The sequence below is a fragment of the Chiroxiphia lanceolata genome, chromosome 5 (assembly GCF_009829145.1).
Source record: "Chiroxiphia lanceolata isolate bChiLan1 chromosome 5, bChiLan1.pri, whole genome shotgun sequence".
In the NCBI taxonomy this organism is placed as follows: Eukaryota; Metazoa; Chordata; class Aves; order Passeriformes; family Pipridae; genus Chiroxiphia; species Chiroxiphia lanceolata.
This window is the reverse complement of record NC_045641.1, coordinates 71,046,454-71,070,304: the sequence shown is the minus strand read 5'-3', so window position 1 is coordinate 71,070,304 and position 23,851 is coordinate 71,046,454. Positions and strand designations below refer to the sequence as shown.

The 23,851-nt window shown below is 39.6% G+C and overlaps 1 protein-coding gene across 4 annotated transcripts in view; it reads right to left on the bottom strand.

Annotated features, from left to right (window-relative positions):
- DUSP16 (dual specificity phosphatase 16) overlaps nucleotides 1-23,851 on the bottom strand; it is a 61,874-nt gene that overhangs the window by 32,567 nt on the left and 5,456 nt on the right. For 2 of the 4 annotated variants that reach the window (XM_032689558.1, XM_032689559.1), the window contains exon 2: nucleotides 1,463-1,536. The exons of the other annotated variants lie outside the window; for them this stretch is intronic. The gene's annotated coding sequence lies outside the window, so the exon portion shown is untranslated. The remainder of the gene's footprint in view (nucleotides 1-1,462; nucleotides 1,537-23,851) is intronic. 4 annotated transcript variants of the gene reach the window in all.

Here is a 23,851-nt window from a genome sequence, read left to right as displayed (position 1 = left end):
GAGCTTTTCACAGGGGCTCATGTTGAGGGGAATGAGGGGGTCTTTTGGCTTTTTGGATGATTTGAGCAAGCGTCATTATCTCATTAAGCACATAATTTCCTCATGCTTCCTGTCTGGGCGGGGGGTTGAAGCACAAACACTTTCCACCACCCTCCCGAACACCTGGTACAGGTGTTGGCTCACCTTTGGTACAAGACTGGACAGCAGCAAGACTCAAATATAAACACATAGATTTTAATTGTTGTGGTTTTTTTTAAATGTCACGTGTGTACTGTGTTCATAAAAGAAAAGCAGTTTTAAGAATTTCACCCTGCTTTTTTTTCTTATCTATGGCTGCTCCCTCTTCTCTTACTTTTAACAGATCTGTACTTTGGATCTATATATGCAGTCAAAACGCTTAGTGCTTATTTTCCCTTCCTTGTAGAAACAGCAGCTACGTGCATTTTAGATTACACACCATACATTCATGAGAAAGGCAAGTACAATCCACTGGAAAAAAATGGATGAAGGCGAATTTTCTGTTTAGTACTCTATTGTCCTTCATCCTGCTTGACTCAGTTTTGACTACTAGTTCTAAAAAAAAAGTCACCCCACTTCAACCAGTCTGAAAATTGAGACATGGAGAGACAGAGACAGAAAGAAATCAACTTCCCACAAATAAGCTGCACAAAAGACCTCCAGTCTAGATTTTTAAGCTTGCTTTGCTTCTATACCTACTGCTTAGCAACATTTTTACCACCAGCACCCTGAGACAGCTGGGCTAAGCAAGATGAATGGATCTTCCATTTAGATAACAAAGATATTTCCTTTCATACAAATAGTCATATTTGAAATAATATACTACTATATCATTTCAGAATAAAACCAAAAAGCACACCAAAACACCACATTTTCCTGACCTACTCAACATAGCCCTCAAAATACATGCAACATGCTTGCAAACATCATCCATACACCACCACCAACTCCAAGCAATAAACCAGGTTATCATCACTTGCATTTACCAAGAAGCCAACCTCTTTGACATTCATGGTGAAACAATAAATATTTGTTAAGTATTACAGCAGGGAAACCTGACTGATAGACGGGAAGCACTAGAACACACTGTTGATGTTACACCACTCTATTGAAAAGAGACTCAGAGACTTAACCTGGGGACTCCCTTCTCCACCCAAACAAGTGAGAAGCTCTTTCCATTTCAAAATACTTTTTCACTGCAGATCCACAGCATATAGTTCTGTGGCAACCAGAATGAAGGCTTATTTAATCCACTTCAAACATATACTATAATACATTACACTTTTAGTTTCCTCTTGCCTGGGACATTAGGCAACAAGGAAAACTGTCAATGGACTTTTAAAAGACGATTCTCCCTCTACGACTTCCATGTCAAAGCAACTGAAAATTCTGAAGTACTTTTATATGAATCTATTATTATTTCATGTCAGCAGCAATTACTCACATTTAAGTCAAAATCTGTACGGGCTGAACAGAACAGAAGGTGGTCCACATACAAAGGCCAGCAGAGGGAAATACCTAAACATAGGAAAATGATAAAAATAATAAATCCTTATTACAAGATAAAAAAAAAAAACAGAAAATGGATTTCACACTTTCAGTAGAGTCATTTCCTGTAAAACTTCCCCAAACACATGAAAATCTAGGTGAGAAGATATTTATAAATGCTAGCATTTGCGTACATGGAAAGGGTCTGGAATAGAAAGTTCTGTAATACTGATTTTCTAATAGGAAAGAGACAAAAACACCACAGTACAGCCATCTCTACTATCCTTAAAGTAAAAAAACCCAAAAACCAAAAACCAAAAAGTTGGAGATGTTTAAAAACAAACAACTAACAAAAGAAGCAACCAACAGTAGCCTTCCAAACAATTTAACACAACTCCCTGCTAGAAAACTAATCTATAAGTAGCATTCACAGGTGATGCGTTTGCATAGAATTAAGCAAATTCACAAACCCTTGTTCAGCATCTCTTAATATGAAAGATGTCCATAAGTAAGTCTGAATACAGCTACCTTTTTCATGGACAACGACTAATGAAACAGAACATCTTGAGTAATTAATCCCACCTCCCCACACAGTAAAAAAGCCAACACTGCATCCTCACTGGTAACAGTGGCATCACCAATCATTACATATAGTCATACCCATACAACGCCTATACAAAGCACCTGCTGTTCTGACACAAACAAATTAAATTACAACTTCTATACAAGGAAGCAAAAATAAACACATCAGTGTCAATTCCAAGCTGTTTCCTGGGCATCTAAAAATATGATTCAAATCATCGCTATCAAGAGATGACAGCTTTGCCTAATCACTGTAACCTAAACCATGACAATAAATTATTGCCAAGCACTGCCTTACTGTGAAATCCAGGGGTGGCTCTGAACCCTGAGGTAAAATGATACGACAACCATGCAGAGCCACCGCAGCAGAGGGCTGAGCACATCAGGGCAGTCAGTGAACAGACTGGAAACCCACACCACAAGGAGAAAAGCTACAAGAATCACCTCTGGCTTTAGGCAACTGCTCTAGAAACCCTGCAAATGCCAGCAGTAGAACACGGGGTGAGAGCCCTTCAGGCAGATACAGAGTGTGCTACCCAGAACATACTTTGCTCACTGGGACTGCCATCTCTACTGGGACACACGTGTTTTTCCCTGAAAGGACCCAGGCTGGAGATCCTCTCGCTTGCCCATCATTAGCACATTGGCATAAGTATGTGAGAGAGATGGATGAGAAGATCTGCTGAACACCGTGCCAGGTCCTTTACTCCTCCCTGCCTGCTCAAGCTATCCAATTCTCTTTTGAGCCCCAAGAAGAGGCTCTGCAGACCTCCTTTGCTCCTTCCTGCAATCCAGTGGCAAAAGCCTTGCCGAAGACAATTGAGAACAAAGAAAAAGCTCATCCTACTCAGCATATTTGTTGCTATCCCCTTGTCTAGTCTCATCCCAGAAACTAAAAGTAAACTAATGCTTAACACTGATTAGGCTCTGCCTAGAGACAAGACCCTATGATCCGAGACCACCTTGTGACAGTTCAAGGAAACGAACTACTGAGACAAAAAGTATTTCCATTTTTTTTCCTTAGTGCTTCATGCGCAGCTCCTGAAGTCCCTCTGAAAACTGCCAGATAGTCTTCATATTCACCAGTACTTGCCTTTCTGTGCCATCCATGCCTCTCTGAAGTCCTCACAAATAAACTAGCTACCATCTCAGGAAACTATATACTGTTTTTCAAACTTTAATAAATAGAAGTAAATCAAGTGTTTAAAGTAGCCCCCAAGAGCCCTCATTTCACCACTGGGCACAATTATTTCTGCTGAAGAGCAGATGAGAAACAAAGTATATACTTAATTTCAACACAGTTTACTGGAAGGAGGTGTCACATTTTAAGAACAGGATCCACTCATGACTGAAGACTGAGCTGCTGCAAGTTCAGCCATAAGCATTAAGCAGATTTGGAAATTCCCTGGCAAAGCTATTTAAGGAATAGACATTTCCTGTAATTTTCAGAAATATTTTATATCCCCCCTCCCCCCCCCATTTTTAGCCTTAGTGGTAAGGAGGGTAAGGGAGAGAGAGGATACCATGTTACCATTAAGTGAAATATGAATGAGCCACCCAAGTTTAAAGTGGAAACTTCAGCTTTTGTGCTTGGGGGAAACTTTTTAAAAAAAGTCTTTCATCATTAAGAGGCCAGCACTTTTCTGCTAACTTTAGAAAAAGAAATATTCATCCTTTCAATTAGGGTGAATTACAAAAGGATATAAACTCACCTTTATACTTTTGGCAAATAAGAAGTCCTCCAGGCCTTATTGAAATACCTTTTTCTATTTTCCAGAATTAGAAATGGCAGCCTTTTTTCTCCTCCGTTGCTCAGGGCCTTCCCTAAACTGCAGCTAAACAAACTCAACCAGTCGGGTCACATGGAGCATTCCTCCCACAGCTAACGAGTGGGTGCATCAGGCAAGCTGGAAGCCAGGGAGAGACTGAACAGTCAAGCATGACAGCATCCTTCTAAGGATCTCAGTACCTGTCTACCTCTTCTTTCCTAAAAGTTTAACGCTGTCTTTTCCTAAAAATCTAATCTCGTCTGAAGTATCTAGCATAAAATTGATGAAGTTTACAAACAGTTAGAACATTATTTCATTTATCTATGTAATCCAAGTCTGAAGAGACTCAATCCAAAGCCACAGCATGTAACAAATTATGAATTCACAGACCAAACTGAAGGACAGTTGCTTATCCTCACAAAACACACCTTGTGTGGCACTTTGGTCCTGTACATCAAATGGTAAAGATTCATCATGTAATTGTGACCAATTGGCAAAGGCCACACCTGCCACTCTAACAGAAACTATACTGTAACTTTCAAAGACACAAAGTAAAACAGAAAGGAAAAACCTGAAAGTGTTGAATTAATTCATAAATCCTCAAGCTGTTAAAATTCCAGCCTATCTTTACTCTTCGTATAACAAGGGTGCTTTACAGCAGCACCTTTCATGACACCAAGGTTCCCATCTACTACACAATCTGCATTCTGAATCAACTCTGTTTTGCAGCTCTGCAGACCAATACAAACAGTGACTTTTGTATTTTACACGGTCATTTTTTGCTGAGAAACAGATTAAAAGGAGGAGTGCTCTGAAGAGTGGCCGCTAAATAAACATCAAGCACAGCTGTTATAACAGTCCATGCTACTTCTTTGAAAGGCTTACCATGAAAGAAATAAGATGAGACCTCAGAGCCTTCAGATAATGGTTAGCCTTTAAGTATAAGGCCTTTTGCCTAATGAGAGATTTTAAGAGGGAGACATTCAAATAATATGGTCCTGCAAATAAGGAGACAAAAATTAAATAAAAGCAACTCTGATCTGCTTCATAGTCACTATATGATGAAAACAGAAGGTGGATCTGAAGCCTTCCAACAAGGACCAGAATGGATTAAAAGCAGAGGATAATGATGGTAATTTTATCAGAGAAGTAAATCAGAATAGCTTCTGGGCAAGGCAGGGATGAATTTCTTGCAGCAGACTTTTTATTGACTCTTCTCTTAAATTAAACTGAATGACTAAAGTGAGTCAATCTCCTTTAAGAACAGAGATTTTGTAAACTGTTTCATGGTACAGTATGACAGGGGTTAAAATATTCTGGTCTTTCACCCATTTGAGGAAATGACACCAGTTCTCCCGGAAGGCAACATGCACATTCAACCCCTTCACATCAGGGCATGAGAAAGTTTGGAAGGAATCTTTTTTTTTTTTTTTTCAAACTGTCAACATTAATACTTTGTTTCTTCCTGCTTGTGTTTGAAAACACAGTGCTGCACTGCGCTGCATGCATGTCCTGTCAGCTGTACAGATAAACATCTAGAAGTCAAGAAAACCCCCCTAATAAGTGTTAATTAAATCTGTTGTCAAACTCATTTTAAAAGCCCCCTGCATGCTCTAAACAAGGTTAATATTGTCACCAGTGCACACTGATAAAAGCATGCAGAAGCATCTTCAGAAGGAATGCTGGGGCAAATAAAATATTGACATTACACGTATGTAAGCTCAGTCCTACTCAGTAAAGCAATTAATTTTAATTGGGTTTTTCCTTAAATGACATCTACATCGCTAGGAAACAGAACAGATGGTGGAAAACAGCGAGTCCACAAACATGATACTGTTTTGAACAGCCCAACTGTTTTGAAGCGGGAATAGAGAAGGAAACACGGAGGTATATCCTGTGCAGCAATGGCTCCCAATTAACATGGTGGAATAAATCAAGTTTGTGTTCCCAGAAATTAAACAGTTGCAGTAATCCTGCTAAGAAGTCTGCCATTCTGGGCTGTTCAGAGTAAGGGGTTCAGGCTATGATATAAAGTGCATGCTGAACTGCAGATGCAGTACAGAAAACAAATTACCAAACTCTTAGACCCAGACGATTGGGACCGAAAACTCTCACTGGGGTGGAAGACTACTGACAGCTCACAGTCTGGGAACACAACATATTTTCATACCTAATTTGTACCCACAAAGGTAATTATGATGGTTTGCTTATTAAAATTGCTTTCAAATATTAATTTAATTGACAAGATAGTACCAACAGGGCTTCAGTTGGGAAAAAAAGCAAAAGTCATGGTATTCACTGAGCTATGATCCAGGTAATGTGCTCTGGTATGTCTTTTTCAATGGATCTCAAGTGTTTCTGTGAATTTGAATCACGTTATGCAAGACCTACAGCAGTGCAAAAGCCACATTTCTAACACAGTAATCACATGGCTGAAAAGAGAAGCTATGTATATCTTCACAATGGAAGAAAGAGAGCATAGGATGACTTATGTTCCCCACCACTATAAACATTATCATTGAAGTAGAATTATAGAATCACAGAATAGCTTGAATTGGAAAGGACACCTTCCACTACACCAGACTGCTCCAAGCCCTGTCTAACCTGGCCTTACACACTTGGGGCATCCACAGCTTCTCTGGGCAACCTGTTTCAGTGTCTCACCACTCTCACAGTAAAGAATTTCTTCATAATAGCTAATCTCACCCTGCTCTCTTTCAGTATGAAGCCATTCCCCCTTGTCCTATCATTACACGCCCTTGTAAAACGTCTCTCTCCAGCTCTCTTGTAGGTTCCCTTCAGGTACACCTTCCCCAAATAGGGGAAGAAGAGTGACATAACCACAAAATACATTAAACCCCCTGAAGAACAACTGACAAAATGTGACCACTGTTTTACCTAGTGTATAAGAATTAAAAGGGAGCAGGATTTTTAAAATTTTTTGAAGGGAAAAAATGTGCAATACCAAACCAAGGGAGTAAATTAGGGTGTTATTATCTGATAGGCACCTTAGGCAAAGACCAGGGTCAACAAGAAATGTTCTGTAGCAACCTCTCTGGGCTTCTACCAGAATTTTGAATAGCAAAGAGAAACAAAACATAGTCCCTTAAAATATATTGGTATTATCCCATTAGATGTGTGTTTACACGTACACACAGCTCTGTACAAATCTATAAACAAGATCTTATATCTCTCCAGAATTTGTAGAGGTGTTTTGTTTGAAACAGTCCTTCAAAAAGCAACCAGAAAGGCACTGACTGTTGCCAAAGTAATCCCAAGCTAGAAGAGTTCAATATATTTCTGCAATAACTGAAGTAATACATCAAAAGAATGGATCAACTTTAGGGCATGCAGAGCCAACTAAAATACTTGGAAAGTAGTATGTCATCAGCAAACTGCAAGATCCTTGTATTTCTTAAGTATTCAGCAATGGAAGAAGCATCAGTCAATGATCATAGATACATCAATAAATAATACTGATAAGTTTAATAATAACTTATTCATTCTACGTAAATTCCTGTTGATACCACTGGCATGTGTTCTAATAATTTTCAGACAGACTTCCAGTCTGCATGTGAGCAGCCAATAGGTACAAGTTAGGTTTTGGTACACAATCCTGAGGTTCGTACCTCAAAAACTGATCCTGAAGGATAAAGGTATATGATGGGTGGTCCTTAATCACTTCCTTTATGTGAAAACTGAGGTCAGAGAGGAAAAAGAGCCAAGGAAGGAAGTCTGTAGCACCACTCAAACACACACGCACCTTCCAGAACAACTTCTTTAACAGTTCATAGGGTTAACTTGTAGTTTAAATTAAGTAGTCAAAGGTTGGGATAGAAATAAACAGCTTGCACAAGCAAGATACTGGACTATTAGGTTTCTATAAGTGACTTAAAAATTAGGTCAGTCTAATTTGTGGCTGATACTTTGTTCTTTCACTATTATGAACTCACAATGATGTCAGTCTCATGTTCAAACATGCCACATTTAGCAGTGTACAGGCTTCCTGAGAGACTCTCTCAACTTTCCGTTGTGCAAAAGGCTTCTGCCAGATTCTTAGCTCATACTTCACTGACTCAGGCATGCTACTCCAGTTTCAAGGGAGTTACACTGGCTTCCTGTCAAATAGTGCACAGTTTGGGGTTTTTTTTTTTCCCCTCCCTTTAATTTTTTTATTTTCCTAAACTTTATGGACTACAAGTTTAAGAACATATTCAGGTTACCATTTTAGGCCTTGCCTTCCACACAACATCCAGAAGATCACTAAAAAGAAGACCATCACTAAAAGCTGTGGGAAACAGGTGTTTAACTAATTCAACCTCCCTTTCAATAATTAAAGGGGGGCCCACAATAAAGCCAAAGAAAGGCTTTTTACAAGGGCATGTGGTGATAGGACAAGGGAGAATGGCTTCAGACTGACAGCAGATTTAGATTAGATACTGGGAAGAAATTCTTTACTGTGAGGGTAGTGAGGCCCTGGCACAGGTCGCTGTGGATGCCCCATTCCTGGAAGTGTTCAAGGCCAGCTTGGATGGGGCTTTGGGTAGTTTTGTCTAGTGAAAGGTGTCCCTGCACACGATAGCATGTTTGGAACTAGATGATCTTTAGGGTCCCTTCCATCCCAAACCATTCTATGGTATTTCCCCATCTTTATATGGCCTAAAGAAATCCTAGATGTCCCTGTATTCTAAGCAAATGCAGCTAACTCTAGAGAATGAAAAGCATCCTGCTGAATTGGGACTTCATACAGAAATGCTTCTTATGCAGCCATCACATAAAAATAAAGTATGCTCACATACAGAAGCTAATCTGTCTATGTAATTTTTTACATTCAAGGAAGGTATCTTTTCATTATTATTTCTGACAAAAAACTTGCCACACCGTTTTTAAGCATGTTAGCAAAGTTGACAGCTTGTGAAGCACAAGGATATTGTAAGTTTGTCTAGGTACAAATTTTCAAATGAGCCTTGGACAGAGCAGTAAGCTTTTGCAAGCATCTTTAACTTGACCCAAGTGAAGCAGCTGTTTGAACAACCACTATTGCTTCTTTTGTTTCAGTGGTAAAATTAAACTGAAGAGATAATGGAAAGGTTTTAAAAGTAGTTATTTGTCCCTTCCACTTCTCACCTGCCAGCAGGAGACTCACTCTGAGGTATGACCCTATATCTCCCCTACTGTTTTTCTCCTCATCTTCAGATAGGTGCAATCAGCCTTTTGTGTGAATTTCCTCTGAACGTGAGGGCACAAAAAAATCTTAGGTGGAAGTAAAGGAAAGCCCTGTAAAAATACAGTGGTAGGTAAAAAAAAATAAGAGGTCACTGTTTGAAAATGGCCATCTCTAAGTTTTGTCTTAGCAATCCAAATTTGCACCATTTAACTCCTGTTTATGTCTGTTGCTAAATATTTATACTAAACATTTGTGCGCATCTTAACCGCAGCCAATCTGTTTCCCACTGCAGCAGCCACTCAAACTCTACCTCATAAACACTCAGCTGGAGCAGAAGCAAAAGAGGAAAAAAGAGTGACCATTTTTTTGCTGCTAAAGCATTTCTCTTGGGGCTACACTACCAGAGATATAGCCCAGGCTCTCCCACCCTCACATTCATGAGGTCGTGTTTCCCAACTCATACAGATATTTTTATTTGCTTTTTGTATGTTGATTTTAAACTATCCTGTCAGTATGTTAAAAGCTGTATTATATATCCATGGAACAATGCTATTGCATGAATCCTTAACGCGGTTAGGAAAGCATCCCACAAAGTATCAGGAGAAGGTACATTCTCCTACAGTCATTTCCTCACCACAATAAATTCCAGCTACTCTATGAACGAAAACATACAAATGTGGTTCACAAGAACAGCATATCCAACAGATCCCCACTATTACCGCTGTATCTGCAACTGCCCAAGGATACAGGAAAGGCAGGTCTTGCACAGAGAGGTGATATCTTTTATGAGACCGGTTAATATGAAGCGATAAGAAGAGGGAGGGCACGAACTCCAGAATGCACAAACCCTTCCTCACATACAGAGATGTGAAACAGAATCAAACCCTGACACAGAAACAAAAGCCAAGGCTTCCAAAACATCTCCACATCCAGCCTGTCCCTCTTCCCAAACAGGAAAAGAAGTCCAAAGCACATTCCAAAGTATGTCATAAATTACCCAATGAATCATATTTCTTATGGAAACTGTCTAGCTGAAGTCACACCACTGAAAGTATGTGATAGAAGACAGAAAGAAACCTAAAAGATACACTCAAAGAAAGAACACTCCCTCCATCCAAATTCTTGGAGTTGACACCAAAACAAGAAAATCCTGGAGTCATCATGAAGTTACCAGATTTTTGGTAGATTTTTCCCATAAACAAACTTTTCTCTGGATTATAAAGTTGTTTATTACTATTAACTCAAACTTGACATAGCTTTATATTCACTGCTTTTGTTTCAAGATTTAAGTGATGTCTGTGTTCCTGAAACCTTGCCTGTCTTCTCCAAATTAGTCATTTTATAAAGAAAAAAATCCCTTTCCTTACAAACCTTTCTTACAAGCCTGCCTGAGAAAAGTTTGTATTTTCTGAAAAAAAGAAACAAACAAAAGTTCACCTGAGCAAAAACCCCATAAAAACCCCATAGAAAAAATACAATTTCCTTTAAGGTATTTTCCAGGTTACTGAAAAACTTACACCATTTCCAGCTACAACTAAAAATGTACTGCATTACTCAAAATTCTAGAACTAGACGTTTCATTCTACAGTGCAACGAGGAGGCAATAACTTAGGTCTTAAAAGTAAAACTAATTTTCTCTTCCTTCAGTTCCAAGTTGACTTAGGTATTGGTGACAAAAACAGCAGGTGAGATTAAGTGCATTTGACAAGTGAGATTAGACACACTTACCTTTACAAAATCATGACAGTGATAGTTGTAGTTGATGTGTTTGTTACTTGGGGTAATTTTGTTTGGTTTTTTAACTTTATTTGAATTGCAAAGAAGTGTTAGCTAGTTTGTTTGCCTCCTAGAATGTTGTATGCAGTGAGGTTCTCCACAGGAACACCGAGTGGCATGAAAAGACTAACCCTGACGGTTTGAACAACAAGGAGCCAATTTCTACCAATGAATGTCAAAAACATTTCATATGTGCAGATTTAAGCAAGAAATCTTTTCCAGAAAAGACTTCATTCCTGACTGCAATTATCCCCTCTGATAGGATTACAGCACAGGTCAAAATGTGCAGGAAAAGAGTCGAGTGCAACCACAGAAGTGGAGGTCACCAGGAAAGAGGAGAAGGAGAAGTGCTCCTCCCACCCTCCTCAGGCTTCTTCCTTTGCAGCCACACCACCAGGCTCAAATTAGAGCAGTAATGCCTAGGGCAAGTGCTTCCAAAATCAACTAATCCATTACCTGGGAGATGGGAAAAAAATCAAGGACAAATCCAAATAATTATTTAGAACATCTAAATTCTAATTTAGCTTACACTACAATTGAATAGGCAAAATAAATAAAATTTATGACTTAGATCTAGAAGAAAATGTATCTAGTCTATCTGTAGTTACAATGCCCATCCAGGACTAAAACATTCTTCCTAACTTTGTTCTCACCATCAGCTTAATGTACAGTTTTGCCAAGGTTCAGCTTTCTGGCACTCTATTGAAAGCATAACCACATAAGATCTTATTGAGAGCTAGCTTTAGGTTTGGCAGGGAGACCACCTGGCATCAAAGGTATGCCTATTGGTATGCCTAAGGCCACATGCATGAATTTTAGTAAAAAAGCAAGAGGTTGCAGGTTTTTGGGGGGTTTTTTTGGCTTCAGTGCAGGGACAGTGTGCAGGGGAGATGTTTAAATCTAAGAGTCCTGAGCTACCTCAACCAAACCACCAGTCTAGTGCTCAAAGTGGCCTTCACATAAAGGAGGGTTTATTTGTGCAGGCTCACCTCGTGGCACAGCTACAGAGCTTTTCACATCCAGGCTAAATGCTTCCTCCATGGCACTCCATAGCACACAGTACGTGGACTAGACTGAGCATCTCCAGCTGCACTGTCTCCCTGACTGCCACATCCAGGAGTTGTTCTGCAATTGCTCCTGTGTGCCACTACAGTACCAAACACTGGAGAAAGCAGATGTCTCTAAGCTTGTGTTATTACTCCTGCTAAGACACATAAAGAGTGTAAGGAATGGAAAATAATCTTGCCACCAGCACAAATAGGTTGCTGCAGACAGCAGCAGCAGTCTGTATATAGAACTGAGCAAGAAGTATGAAGGAGAGGGAAAAATAGTGCTCCAAAAAGATGAATCCAGCCACCAGATACGAATCCGCCATGTTGCCCAGGAGCTGATACACCTTTGGCTTTAAACAAAGTATGAGCTGCTTGGATTGGAAAGGGGAAGTTGGCCACAAAGAATTCCTACTCCATGGGTGCCAATAAGATGGTGCCTGATGCCTGGGCACAAAGATCCAAAGCTCTGCAGCACAGTTTGAAGTACAATGTTGCCCCTTATGCTAGACTGCCATAGTTTTTTGGTGTGTTTAAGGTAAAACTCAAGTTAATAATTCTTTTCAGCACAGTTTTGCAGAGTCAAGTATGAGAAAGCAACAGCGTGATGATTGCTCACACCATCTCAGCACAGAGTCCTTATTCTTACACAGCACAATAGAGACTTTCATTACATAAGCACCTTCCTCGGGGCAGTACTCACTCAATCAAGGAGTAATTATTTAACCACAATCCCATCTCCTTTGCCTTCCCGTTAAAGAAAATTTTATGCAAAAGGTAAGAGCTTGGCTAGGAGTCCTTGGCCCAAACATCCTCTTACCAGTGCTGTACTGCTTGCCAAGTCCTCACTGTTTGCACTTCAGACATTTGCAGCAGACAGACTGTGCCAAATCCAAAGAACTTTGTCATTAAAAGAAAAAACTAACAGTAGGAAGTGCACTCCATGCTTTGCTAATCTTGTCAAACTACTGTACAGACAATCACAGTTAATAAATGTATTCTTAGGAAGCTTAATGACAACTTTGGAGCCTTGGTTACTCTGCTTCAGGTAGACTGGAATGAGGAAAGCAGCAGGGAAGAACATGTCTCTTGCTGTACCTTTAGCCCCTCACAAAGACAAAAAGGACTCCCAAGGGAAACTGCCCCACTCCATATAGCAATTTAGGTGGTACAGATCTACCCAGGAACATCAGATTCTCTTTCTGCCTACCTATGAAAACATCTTTACGAGCAGCACCTGAGCTAACCATAGAAAAGCATGATCCCTTTCTGCATTAGCTACTTAAAAGCATTTGAGGTATTTCATCCAAAAGGAATGAACAAAGCTCACCAGCTCCAAGAACATCTGAAAACACACTCACCCTGTCACCACTCAACAAAGATAGAGATGTAAAATAAAATGGCCCTCTCCGCTACACTTGGCACCTACTGCTGCATATAACAACTATGACTTAGAGAGCAGTGGCTCCCAGACAGGCTGCTGAACAGACTAGGCAAGTGTCTTTTAAGATGCTTGGCTTGAGAAAGCCACAGTCACATCCAGAATTCTCTCTGGTGAACAACTGACATCAAATAAATGATTTACTGAGTTAGAATTTACATTTCTTTTTAGGGATAAGTGTTCACAGAGGACCAGACTAAGAATTTAAATATGGATACCTTCTTTTAGTATTTTGAATCCTCCTGAGGCCTTTCACAGACCGTCTATCCATTCAGCAAGGCTAAAGGCAATTCCCATGGTACTCCACCCAACCCTTGCTCTTTTCAGACATTCAAATGTATCCAGGTTTATCCATGAGAAAGCTTTTCTAAAGAGCAAGTCTGAACCCAGCAATTAGATTACCAATAGTTTCAAACACAGACAAATTTTCAAAATCCATGTCAAGACTACTGATGCTCCATGCAGGAATGGTGATGTACCCACCATGGCAGAAGCCTTCAGAACTTCACACAGAGAACTGCCAATGTAGAGCCTGAGGTAACACTGCCATCAGGTTTGCTGAGATAGGCATCTTCTGAGCGTCTCACAACAACTAAGAAAACCTTAAATAAATATGAAGGAGAAGAGCAACTCTGGGCCACCTTTTGTGATTCACAGGTTTCAACTAAACCATAAAGAACAAGAGATTAAGCCTTCTGTAAAGCCTGGTACCCTATTTATATTATCATGATCAACTGTGATTTAATTTTAATTTTTGAAGCCACAAGAGTTACTTAATCTGTTATAAAACTATAAACATAGCTAAATTGTTTGAGGTTGACATCCTCATCAAGAAATAGATTTGTAGCATCATATACAAACAGTTCAGTGAACACATAGCATTACATATGATTGGCCTTTTAAAGACACAGTCAGATCTGAAAGTGCAATCAGAAAACTTGCCAACTTGTTGTAGCTTTGAGTTTTCTCATACTGAAAGCAAATCTCAATTCAACACACATCATGTGTATTATTTCACTAAGAACACAGTAGCAACAGTGGTTGAAGGGATGTGTCCTGATGGAGCAGAAACAAGTTTACATGAGGTTTTTTGGGGACTGTCAGGAACCTCGTGTAAACCCATCACTTTGACATCTCATCTTAGGCTGCTGTCTCAAAATTTAACACAGTTAAAACCTCCACAGCAAACCATATCATACATTACACTATTGCTCGTAATACAATCTCAAGAGAAAAAGTAGAAAACCAGAAATTTACACCAGAAGTTACAGAAAAAAGTTGGGTTTATTTGTTAAAGACCTACTTTGAAGATGTCATCTTGTGCGGGTCAACAAAAATAAATTGTTGCTTTTAACAGAAGTAACTGAAAAGACAGGAAACTTAAGATGTTGTTACACATTCTGGATTCTAACCACCACATGTTGCAATAAAAAACAGTGACAGAAAGAAAACGTGATTAACTGATGGCCAAACATGGCACTAGCTAACGGTTTCACCAACAAATCAAGCCATTGCATGTTTAAATTATTTCTAGTACCCTCCTGAAGGAATTCAACTATCTGCTACAACTGAGGGGCTCCCCCTTTTTTCACCTTTTTCTCTTACACCATCTTACATGATGGATTTCATCACACACTTCTACATCAAAGTTGTATCCAGCTCATTTTTCCACTTGGTACTAAGACACTTTAAACCACAGATATGGATGAAAAACACTCACCTAGGCACTCAATCTCTTTTTCTCTAGTATAGTAGCATTTCTTTTGGCCTTAACTGTGCTGCTCACACCTCCATAGAACACTGCAGCAAACGTAATTTTCCAGACCCGTTCCTTTGTCCAGATGCATCTCCATTTTCTTCTTAAGCCATGTAACACAACATGAGACTGTCACCTCTCTCACATTCCCTCCAAACACTGCCTCAAAACCACTACTTTGCTAAAATGTGTACAAGGACTCCGGCATCAGTACTAAGACTATTTATGTCAACCAGAATTGCCTAAGTGAACACTGCTCCTCTCTGCCTCTGGGACCACCAAACACAGCAGAACCTATGGTCTGTGACTGGCCTCCTGGGTTCTGTAATAGGTATCTTTATTACTGCATGGAAGGGATATTCTAAAAAAAGTGTATATTAAGTAAAAATAAGCTGTCTTTCGTTTTGGATGCCAAAGCAAACAAGATTAGTACTCCAAAAAGAAAATAACCAAGTTATTTACCACCTTGGAGTTTTACCAAGTATTTGACACAACTAAGCTAAAGCTAAAGATTTTAGGATATTTTCATTACAACTTGTTTTTGGATAACTGGGGTTCAAGACAGCACTGTTTTTGCAGAAAAAAAGCAGCAACCTCCAATACCTTTCCTCTACTTCTGGAGTAACACTTCTTAATCACTCCATTTCACAACAACGACAATAACAAAATGAAGAAACGAGTATTTTGATAACAAGTTCTCTGTGATTAGCGTTTCATAACAATTTTTATGCCTGCAGAGATGCTGTGTCATTCCGAACAGAGTGTATCTCAAAATGGAAACCTATCAAGAAGGACTTCAGAGAATTATGCTCCCCAAGTGAAAGGAACAGAGTTGATACAGAAGCAGAGAGCACACTATATTGCAGTCCAGCCTTTCTTACTTCAGTTGGTAAAACGGCACTGGTATTACATTTGAAGTCAACTAAACCCTCTGTATACCAGGAACCATAAGCTGCCATGAAGGTTGATGAAGAAGAGTCTTCTCCTTGGGGAAAATAACAAACAAATCCTGAAATAAGTCTGTCAGGAGGAGGGGATGAACAACAGGAAGGAGGAAGAAATCACTACAAATCTGGCATCTTGAATTCAGAAAAACATCACAGCTTTTGCAATTCTCACAAACTAAACAAGGAATCACACAGTTACTGTGAAAAAGGGGGAAGAGTCAAGCCAACTGTTTAGAGAAGGAAGTAAGAGGAATACCATGCCAGACACAAAAGAATTTAATTTGATGGAGAATCTACATTTCAGTTTCGTCTTTGAACCACTACAGGACATGCCAAGGGACATTTTTTTGTTGCATGTTTGTTCTTTACCTGGCAATAAGAAAATAAGCTTTCCCCCTGCTCCTCATTAGAATGATCTTAGACTATGTCAGAAAGCCTGTTTACTGACTGCATTAGTTCACTGCTAAATGACAGTGCCCATAACACAACCTAAGTTCACCATACTCATGAAAGAACTCCTACCAAAACTCGTACCATGCTGCCGTGTTTCAGAAATGGTGATTAAGATACTGCTGGTCCAAAAGATCTTCAATGCAAGAAGAGAAAGGAAATGAAAAGCTGCATGTTTAGCTCCCAGCTGAGTCTGGAAGTTGCAGAAGGTATACATACCACTTCACAAGGAAAGGGAACAGGAAGCCATGAAAGAAAAGAGTCATTATGTTGAAATGGTAACATTTTCTTGAGGTTACACAGGCCAAATGAGCATATCCCAGAAAAATGTGAATCAAAGCCTGGGTAAAGAAACAGAAAGCAGTATAAGTGACAGCAGATGGGGGGGAAAAAAGAAAAAAAAAAGATAAAGACTTTAGAAGAGCAAAGAGTATCAGATCAGAAAACACAAAAAATAAGAAAAATCCCAAGAGCTGGTGCATAAAAATTGAGGGGTGCAATTAAATTTAATACCAGCAACAATAATAACTGAAAAAAGCAAAACCAGGCTTCTTTGCAAGAGCCTCTCCTACACAGAATGCTGGTAAAAGATAAGTTCAAGATGGACTAAGTCAGGACTGACGTATCAGAGGAAGAGTAAAAAAAAAACCTGATAAACAGTAAGCCACCATGTTCTCAACATTTAAGAGGGAATTAAAGAATTTAATGGCTGAGCAGAAAACAGAAATATGTAATGCTCATTAAAGCAAGCTATTCCAGCACAGGTACCAAGTGTTTGTAAAAAATTCTATACACGACAGGAAAAAAGACAGACAGAAAGACTGCTGAACTTCAGCACCATAACAAGTTACTTAAAAGTAGCCACACAGACCTTATGACAGGCATAAAGGAGCATATGGCAAGAAATGAAGTAGGACACAGAATCATGCTTCTCCATCTGACCAAAACTCACCATCAAATTTGACCATGTGTCTTTGAGCATGTCAACTCAACTGTTTGAAGGAACTTTATGTAGACTTACTAGACTTTGTAGTCTATAATAAGAAGCTCCAAAGAATCTAAATGTTAAGATAAACATAATACATACAACCACATGCATGCACCCATTCCCCACCACTGAGATGGAAAAAAACAACCTCAGAGGAGTAGTAGAGACAAAGTGATGTCTCTTTTGATAGAAACAACATTGGATAAAGTCATTGGGAATTAATACCTTCGCACCTGGCTTTGCACCTGGCTGAAAGGCAGAGCTGTGTTGACATACAGGCTATTTCAGTTGACTTATTTGCACAAACTCACATGCAAACTTGTCGTAAGTCAGCAAAATGCAGTCTCCATGATCTGGGGGATAAAAAAAGCCTCCCCTACCTGAATGACAAAAGCCTTCAGCTGAAAAACGTCACCAGTAACAAGACTATTACCAACATGCTGTAGGGATGGCAGTTTCATCAGCAGGATGCTCTGGATTCCTATCTGCCCTACACATGACCTTCTGTAGCATCACCTCTTCCAATGTAGAGGCCATTGCATTACAGCAGTGCAAGCTGCCAAACAGCACCAGGAGCTCCTGCAGAGCTCCAGCTGAACCTGCAGAACCCTTTTACTCAAGGCAAGACCCCAGGAAGATGGTCCTGGTATCAGTATACTAAAAGTAAATGTAAAGAACACTCAAAAACCCTAAAGGATTGAAAGTATATAAAAATACAGCATTAGAATTAAAAAGAAAAGAGATACCACTACTTGAAAAGGAATGAGAATACTAAATGGAACTGTAGGTTTAGTCAACACTTCCCCCAAAGCAGTGGGCAGAGATGACATAAGCAATTAACAAGCAAGGAAAATGACAACTCTGAACACATTAAAGCCAATATGAGGAGAAAAGGGAAAAAAAAATCAGGGTAAGAAATTAATAGATATTACTAGCATTCTCAAAGCAGAAAAGAGATTTTTCATTTTACCAAATAAGTATGATAAAAAAGAAATGCTTTCAAGCTTTTAGTAGAAAGCTATGATGTTTTCATTTTGCTCTCCTTTGAAAGACCAAGTAATGAATATGCTCGTGATTTCTGATCAGATAGATACACCATAACCTACCAAATGCACAAAATTTATCTACTACTTCAGATAGCTATTACTACTAAAACTACATAGTACCTGTTCTGTGAAGACCATGTATCCACATTCTCTTGTTCATTATACCTAGAAAGAGTCCACAAACCCTTATTTGCAAGGCTATTTTGCATCACTAGCTAATTAATCGCTTTTCTTATCATATAAATCATCAAAAAAAAAAAAAGTCACATTGCATGAAAGTTTTTTAAGATATAAGCTGCTCTGGACAGAGTATATGTGTATATATACATATGTGTATGTTCATGTATGAATAGATACACAGTTTGTGTATCAGTATATATATATATATATATATATATATATATATATATATATATATATATAACCACACATACATATATGCATATGTCCTGGTCTTATTTTAAAGAAAAAGCATCCAGACAGAACCCAAGTTCTAAATTGGTCAAGTGGCAGACAAGTATGTGTTTACAATGGAGCACAAAGCCCTTGGAACCCTGGGAAGCCAAGCCAAGCCAACTTGCATGTGCAGTGGCAAAAAGCAATCAGCTCAATAGCTTGAGCTTGGTAAATTCACATATGTAATGACTACACTTCTTGCTGCCTCTGCAGAAGACAAGGTTGAGGGGGTACCTTCCATGGCAGCCTAAAACAAGCTAAGTCAGGGCTATCAGAGAGCACCCAAGTCCCTTATGCCAGCTCGCATGTTAATTCAGTGAGCTGACTCAAAGAGCTATGTCAGTCACAAACCAACTGCACAAACAAGTAGAATAAACAAATGCATCAATAAACCACATCCAAACAATTTTCAGCCATTTCTGTTTCCCAGCTCTGGCTCACTGTGGGATCCAGACAGCCATTAAAAGAGCAAGTTTGAAAAGATGGGGCTGGGAAGACAAGAAAAGAATCACAGTACCTGCAAGCATTTGATCTTACCTGCCACAGAAAGGCACACAGGGTTGCACTACCCTGAGAAAGCTCCACCAGTGTCAGTGGATCTACACTAATGTTCCACACTTTCACTTCTACTGTGACTAAACCTACTTGTTTTGGACGAGGGTAACAGCAGTTGGGCAGAACACAGAAGAAAGGAAAGGTCAGTCTACAGAGTATTTCCCTTCCAAGCTTTGTCTCTGTGTTAAAAAGGTAGGTAATTTTAAGATCTGACATGGAGTGAACAACAACCTAGAGTCTATGGAGCAAACAGTGCGATGGATTTCTTGTCTGCTTCAAACAAAACACAGACATGAAACAGAACCTGAGTTCATTTCACTGAAGTGGCCTCAAGTGAAGTACGAACAGGCACAAAAACTACCCTAAGCAGCAGGTTTAGGGCAGCAGCTAGAGGCAGAGGGACTGTGTCAAACAGCCAGACTTGGTAACTTTTTCTACATACACAGCTGGAAAAAGACACTTGTCAGTAGTCTTTAGACTACTGTTCTGCTTTCTGTATTTAGGTTAAAGTTCCTTGGGGTACTGACTAGTTGTACTTGCAAAGCACTTACACCAGTGGCAGCATATAAGATAACTTCAAAATAAGAGAAACAGCAAGGGCCTAGGGAAGCTGGTACATATGCACCTACAACACAGTTAAAGGACATCGGCCTCCTGAACTGAACATATCCTAGAAGCAAACACAAAATTTGCCAATTTTTTTTTAATATAAGTTTCTCTTCCATCTAGAATAATTCCATATATGCCAGATTTTAAAAGAGCCAACAATTACGAACAGCATGAAAAAATAGCAACTCATGATAGAAACCTATTCTTCTGTTGTTAGAGAAGCTGAAAGATGTGGTTCTATGTTGGCAGTTTAATTACTTCATTTTATCCCAAAGCAGCTGATCTACTTAACACCAATCCAACTTCACCTCAAAAAAAAAAAGTAATTCTGTTTTCTACCAATAGATAAGACTTCTCCAGCTGTGCTTTCACGTACAACAACTGCAATTTGAAAGGTAGAGACCTTTCAAGGAGGAAGTTGGACTTGTATATTCTCAATTTGCTAACATAAATGGAAAAACCAAGTAAATAAGTAATAAATAGCTAAGTAAGCATAATGTCCAACTGTACAGAAAAGTAGTAGCACAAGTTGGGCTAAATACTAAGCACTGAACAGAAATGCCATACTTTGCTAGATGGAACAATAAGATTTTTGTAAGTTTACTTTATAATTTATAATTAAGCAAAGATATATAAAAATGCTACTACCGGATATCTGCTCCAGTATCAGGCAGGTTCCAGGTCAGGGAAAGCATAATAAGTGATGTCTTTTTTTTCCTTAGGACCTCTAGCATCTACATTATGCTCAAAGGTTTGTTTTCTTTTTTTTTCCTTTTAAACTAAAATTGAACTGGAGACAATGCATGTCAATACTACGGGGGGGGAGGGTCTATTACATATATATATATATATATATATATATATATATATATATATATATATATATATATATATATATATCATCATGGCTGGGCTTCGCGAACGAAGATTTGGGAAGGCACTATCCACATTTGCTGCAGGCACACTGGTGGCTTATGAGGCCAATACGTGACAGACATATCCGATTGCAAAAGGCGCAGCAGAAAGACTCCTTAGATGGTGTATTTTGCAAGAAATGGTTCTTTCTGCGTTGCCTTTTTTCCTCGAGAGTGATCCTGCGTGAGTTCTCAAAGGAGACAGCTGCATTATAGATGGTGTGTCTCCAGGCCTCCCGATTGGAGGCCAGAGTAGACCAGTTATGGTGATCAATATGGCCAAGGCTGAGATGTTGTTTCAGGGAGTCCTTGAATCTTTTCTTCGGGGCTCCTCTCTTGCGGCAGCCAGTGGCAAGTTCACCATAGAGCAGGATCTTAGGGAGGCGGTGGTCCTTCATCCTTGAGACGTGCCCTGCCCATCGCAGCTGCGTTCTCAGTAACATGGCCTCAATACTAGTGACAGCTGCTTGCTCTAGTACAGATGTATTGGTCACAAAATCTGACCAGTGGATGTTAAGGATTGTACGGAGGCAGCGTTGATGGAAGCGTTCTAGGAGACGCAGGTGGTGGCGGTAGATGACCCATGATTCGGAGCCGTATAGGAGAGTAGACAAGACTATGGCTTTGTAAACACTGATCTTGGTGCTTTTCTTTAAGTGTTTATTACGCCATACTCTTTTGTGGAGTTTTCCAAAGGCACTATATGCCTTAGCTAACCTGTTGTCTATCTCTCCATCGATCTTACCATCTGAGGAGATGAGGCTACCAAGGTAATTAAACTGTTGGACTGATTTGAGCTCTGATTGGCCAATGGTGATGTGGGGATGATGGGGGACTTCCTGAGGTGCAGGTTGATGGAGGACCTCTGTCTTCTTTAAGCTGACTTCCAGCCCAAAGAGCACAGCAGCATCTGCAAAGCAGGATGTTAAACGCTGCAGAGCTGCTTCTGTGTGGGCAACAAGGGCGGCGTCATCAGCATAAAGCAGCTCCCGGACAAGATGGTTTAAGGTCTTGATGTGGGCCTTCAGTCGCCTTAGATTGAATAGACTTCCATCAGTACGGTATCGAATGTATATATATATATATATATATATATATATGCTGAGCATGCACACACACAAAAAATTATATGCTCGACATTCCTCCCATGTTAATCCATGATATAAATTCTTGTCTTTGAAATATTCAAACACTTAAATCATCAACACAGTCTTAATTTTTTTTTTAAATTATTCATCATGCTATGAAAGTCATTTTTCTGTAAAAGTATACAGCCTCCTCAAGGGAATGGGGGGAAGTAAAAAAAAAGAAAAAAAAGAGGAAAAATCACCATCAAAGGGTTTGGCAGCCTTTAAAAATTCCCAAAACAAACAATGCATCTTTCTAAGCTAGCATTTACCAACAGTGTCACAGTATTCAGCTTTTTCCTGTGCCTGCCACTATGCAGCACATTCGAACGGAAAGTCCCAAAACCTTCTGAAAGGACAAGACCTGAACCTTTACCCTGAAGCAGTCTCCTCCTACCCTCCCACCTTCCCTACTACATTACCTCCTTATTGGTGACCTAAACAGTAGAAAAAGTCAGTGACTGAAAAGAACATTATGCCTATTTTAATGCAGAATCTTCAAAATTCTCACCACAGCTCAATTAGAAAGACTGGACGATCATTAGTTGAGCTCTCAATATCCTGTAACTAAAAGAAAAAGATTTAGTGTTAAACAGTAGCTGTATTTTCACTTAGCTATGCAGACACTTCACAGCCACTGTACCATACTGGCTTATGTCTGGCTTGAATAAAAATAGCTAATGTGCTTGCTTGTTACGCCATTAAATAAAGGGCACAAAGGAATTGCCAGGACTGTTTTTGCCCATGAAAGGCAATGGTCATTAATAGCTTGTATTTGCAGAAGGCTGTCAGAGGAACAGCATGCCTGTGCTTCCTCCTCAGCTTTCTATAGGTTTAACCATATATGAGACAGCAGGGGAAAAGACACTATACGTTTCCTCATTTCACAACGGGTCACACCTGCTGGAGCATTGGCAAGTCATGCAAGCCTCAGATGAAGAAAAATATTCCAGTCCTGTAAATCCGAGGGGGCAGAAAGATGTGTGTCTGTTCATGAAAATAGTATCTTGGGAAAATGTGCAATGACAGTTAGCAGTATTTCACCACTTTGCTTTTGCTGTCCTTGGAGTCCAGTATCTTGGAGATTTGAACTTGTAGTAGTGTTCTTTTTCATCCATATCTTGCTTGAAGGAGTTAATTTCTTTCAGTAATATCTTGAGAGGAAACAGGCAACAGATGGACTACTCATACAATCATGTCTGGGCTGGATAAACAGATTTTTCAAGCATCTTCAAACAGGTCCACCTGGAAATCACAGTAGGCAGGCAAAGTGAGCCACACTGAGGAAACAGGCTTTGTCAACTGGATGGTAACCAAACACGGATCATCTATCTAACAAGCAGAATGGAGGACTGAGAAGCTGACAGCATGCTCACAACATGTCAACCAGGAGAAGTCAGGGATTTTCATCAGCTGGACAAGAGACCTCACTCCACACTGACCGAGAAAAATCTAACACCATACATACTAAGCTGAAAAGTTACATGCAAGTAAAATCAAAACAAAAGTGAGATAGTAAGAAACAAACAAGGTAGCAGCGGAAAGCAGAAGTACAAGCAGCTTTATTAGTTTGTCTAAACATGCCTTAAATAAATCTCCCATCAGCTCGGAGAACATGAAGTTTACCAGCTCTCATAAGGACTGTGCCCATTTGCCTTCAGCTGCCCTGTCTTCCTGAGATACAGGACTGTGAACCTACAGACCAGTCACTGT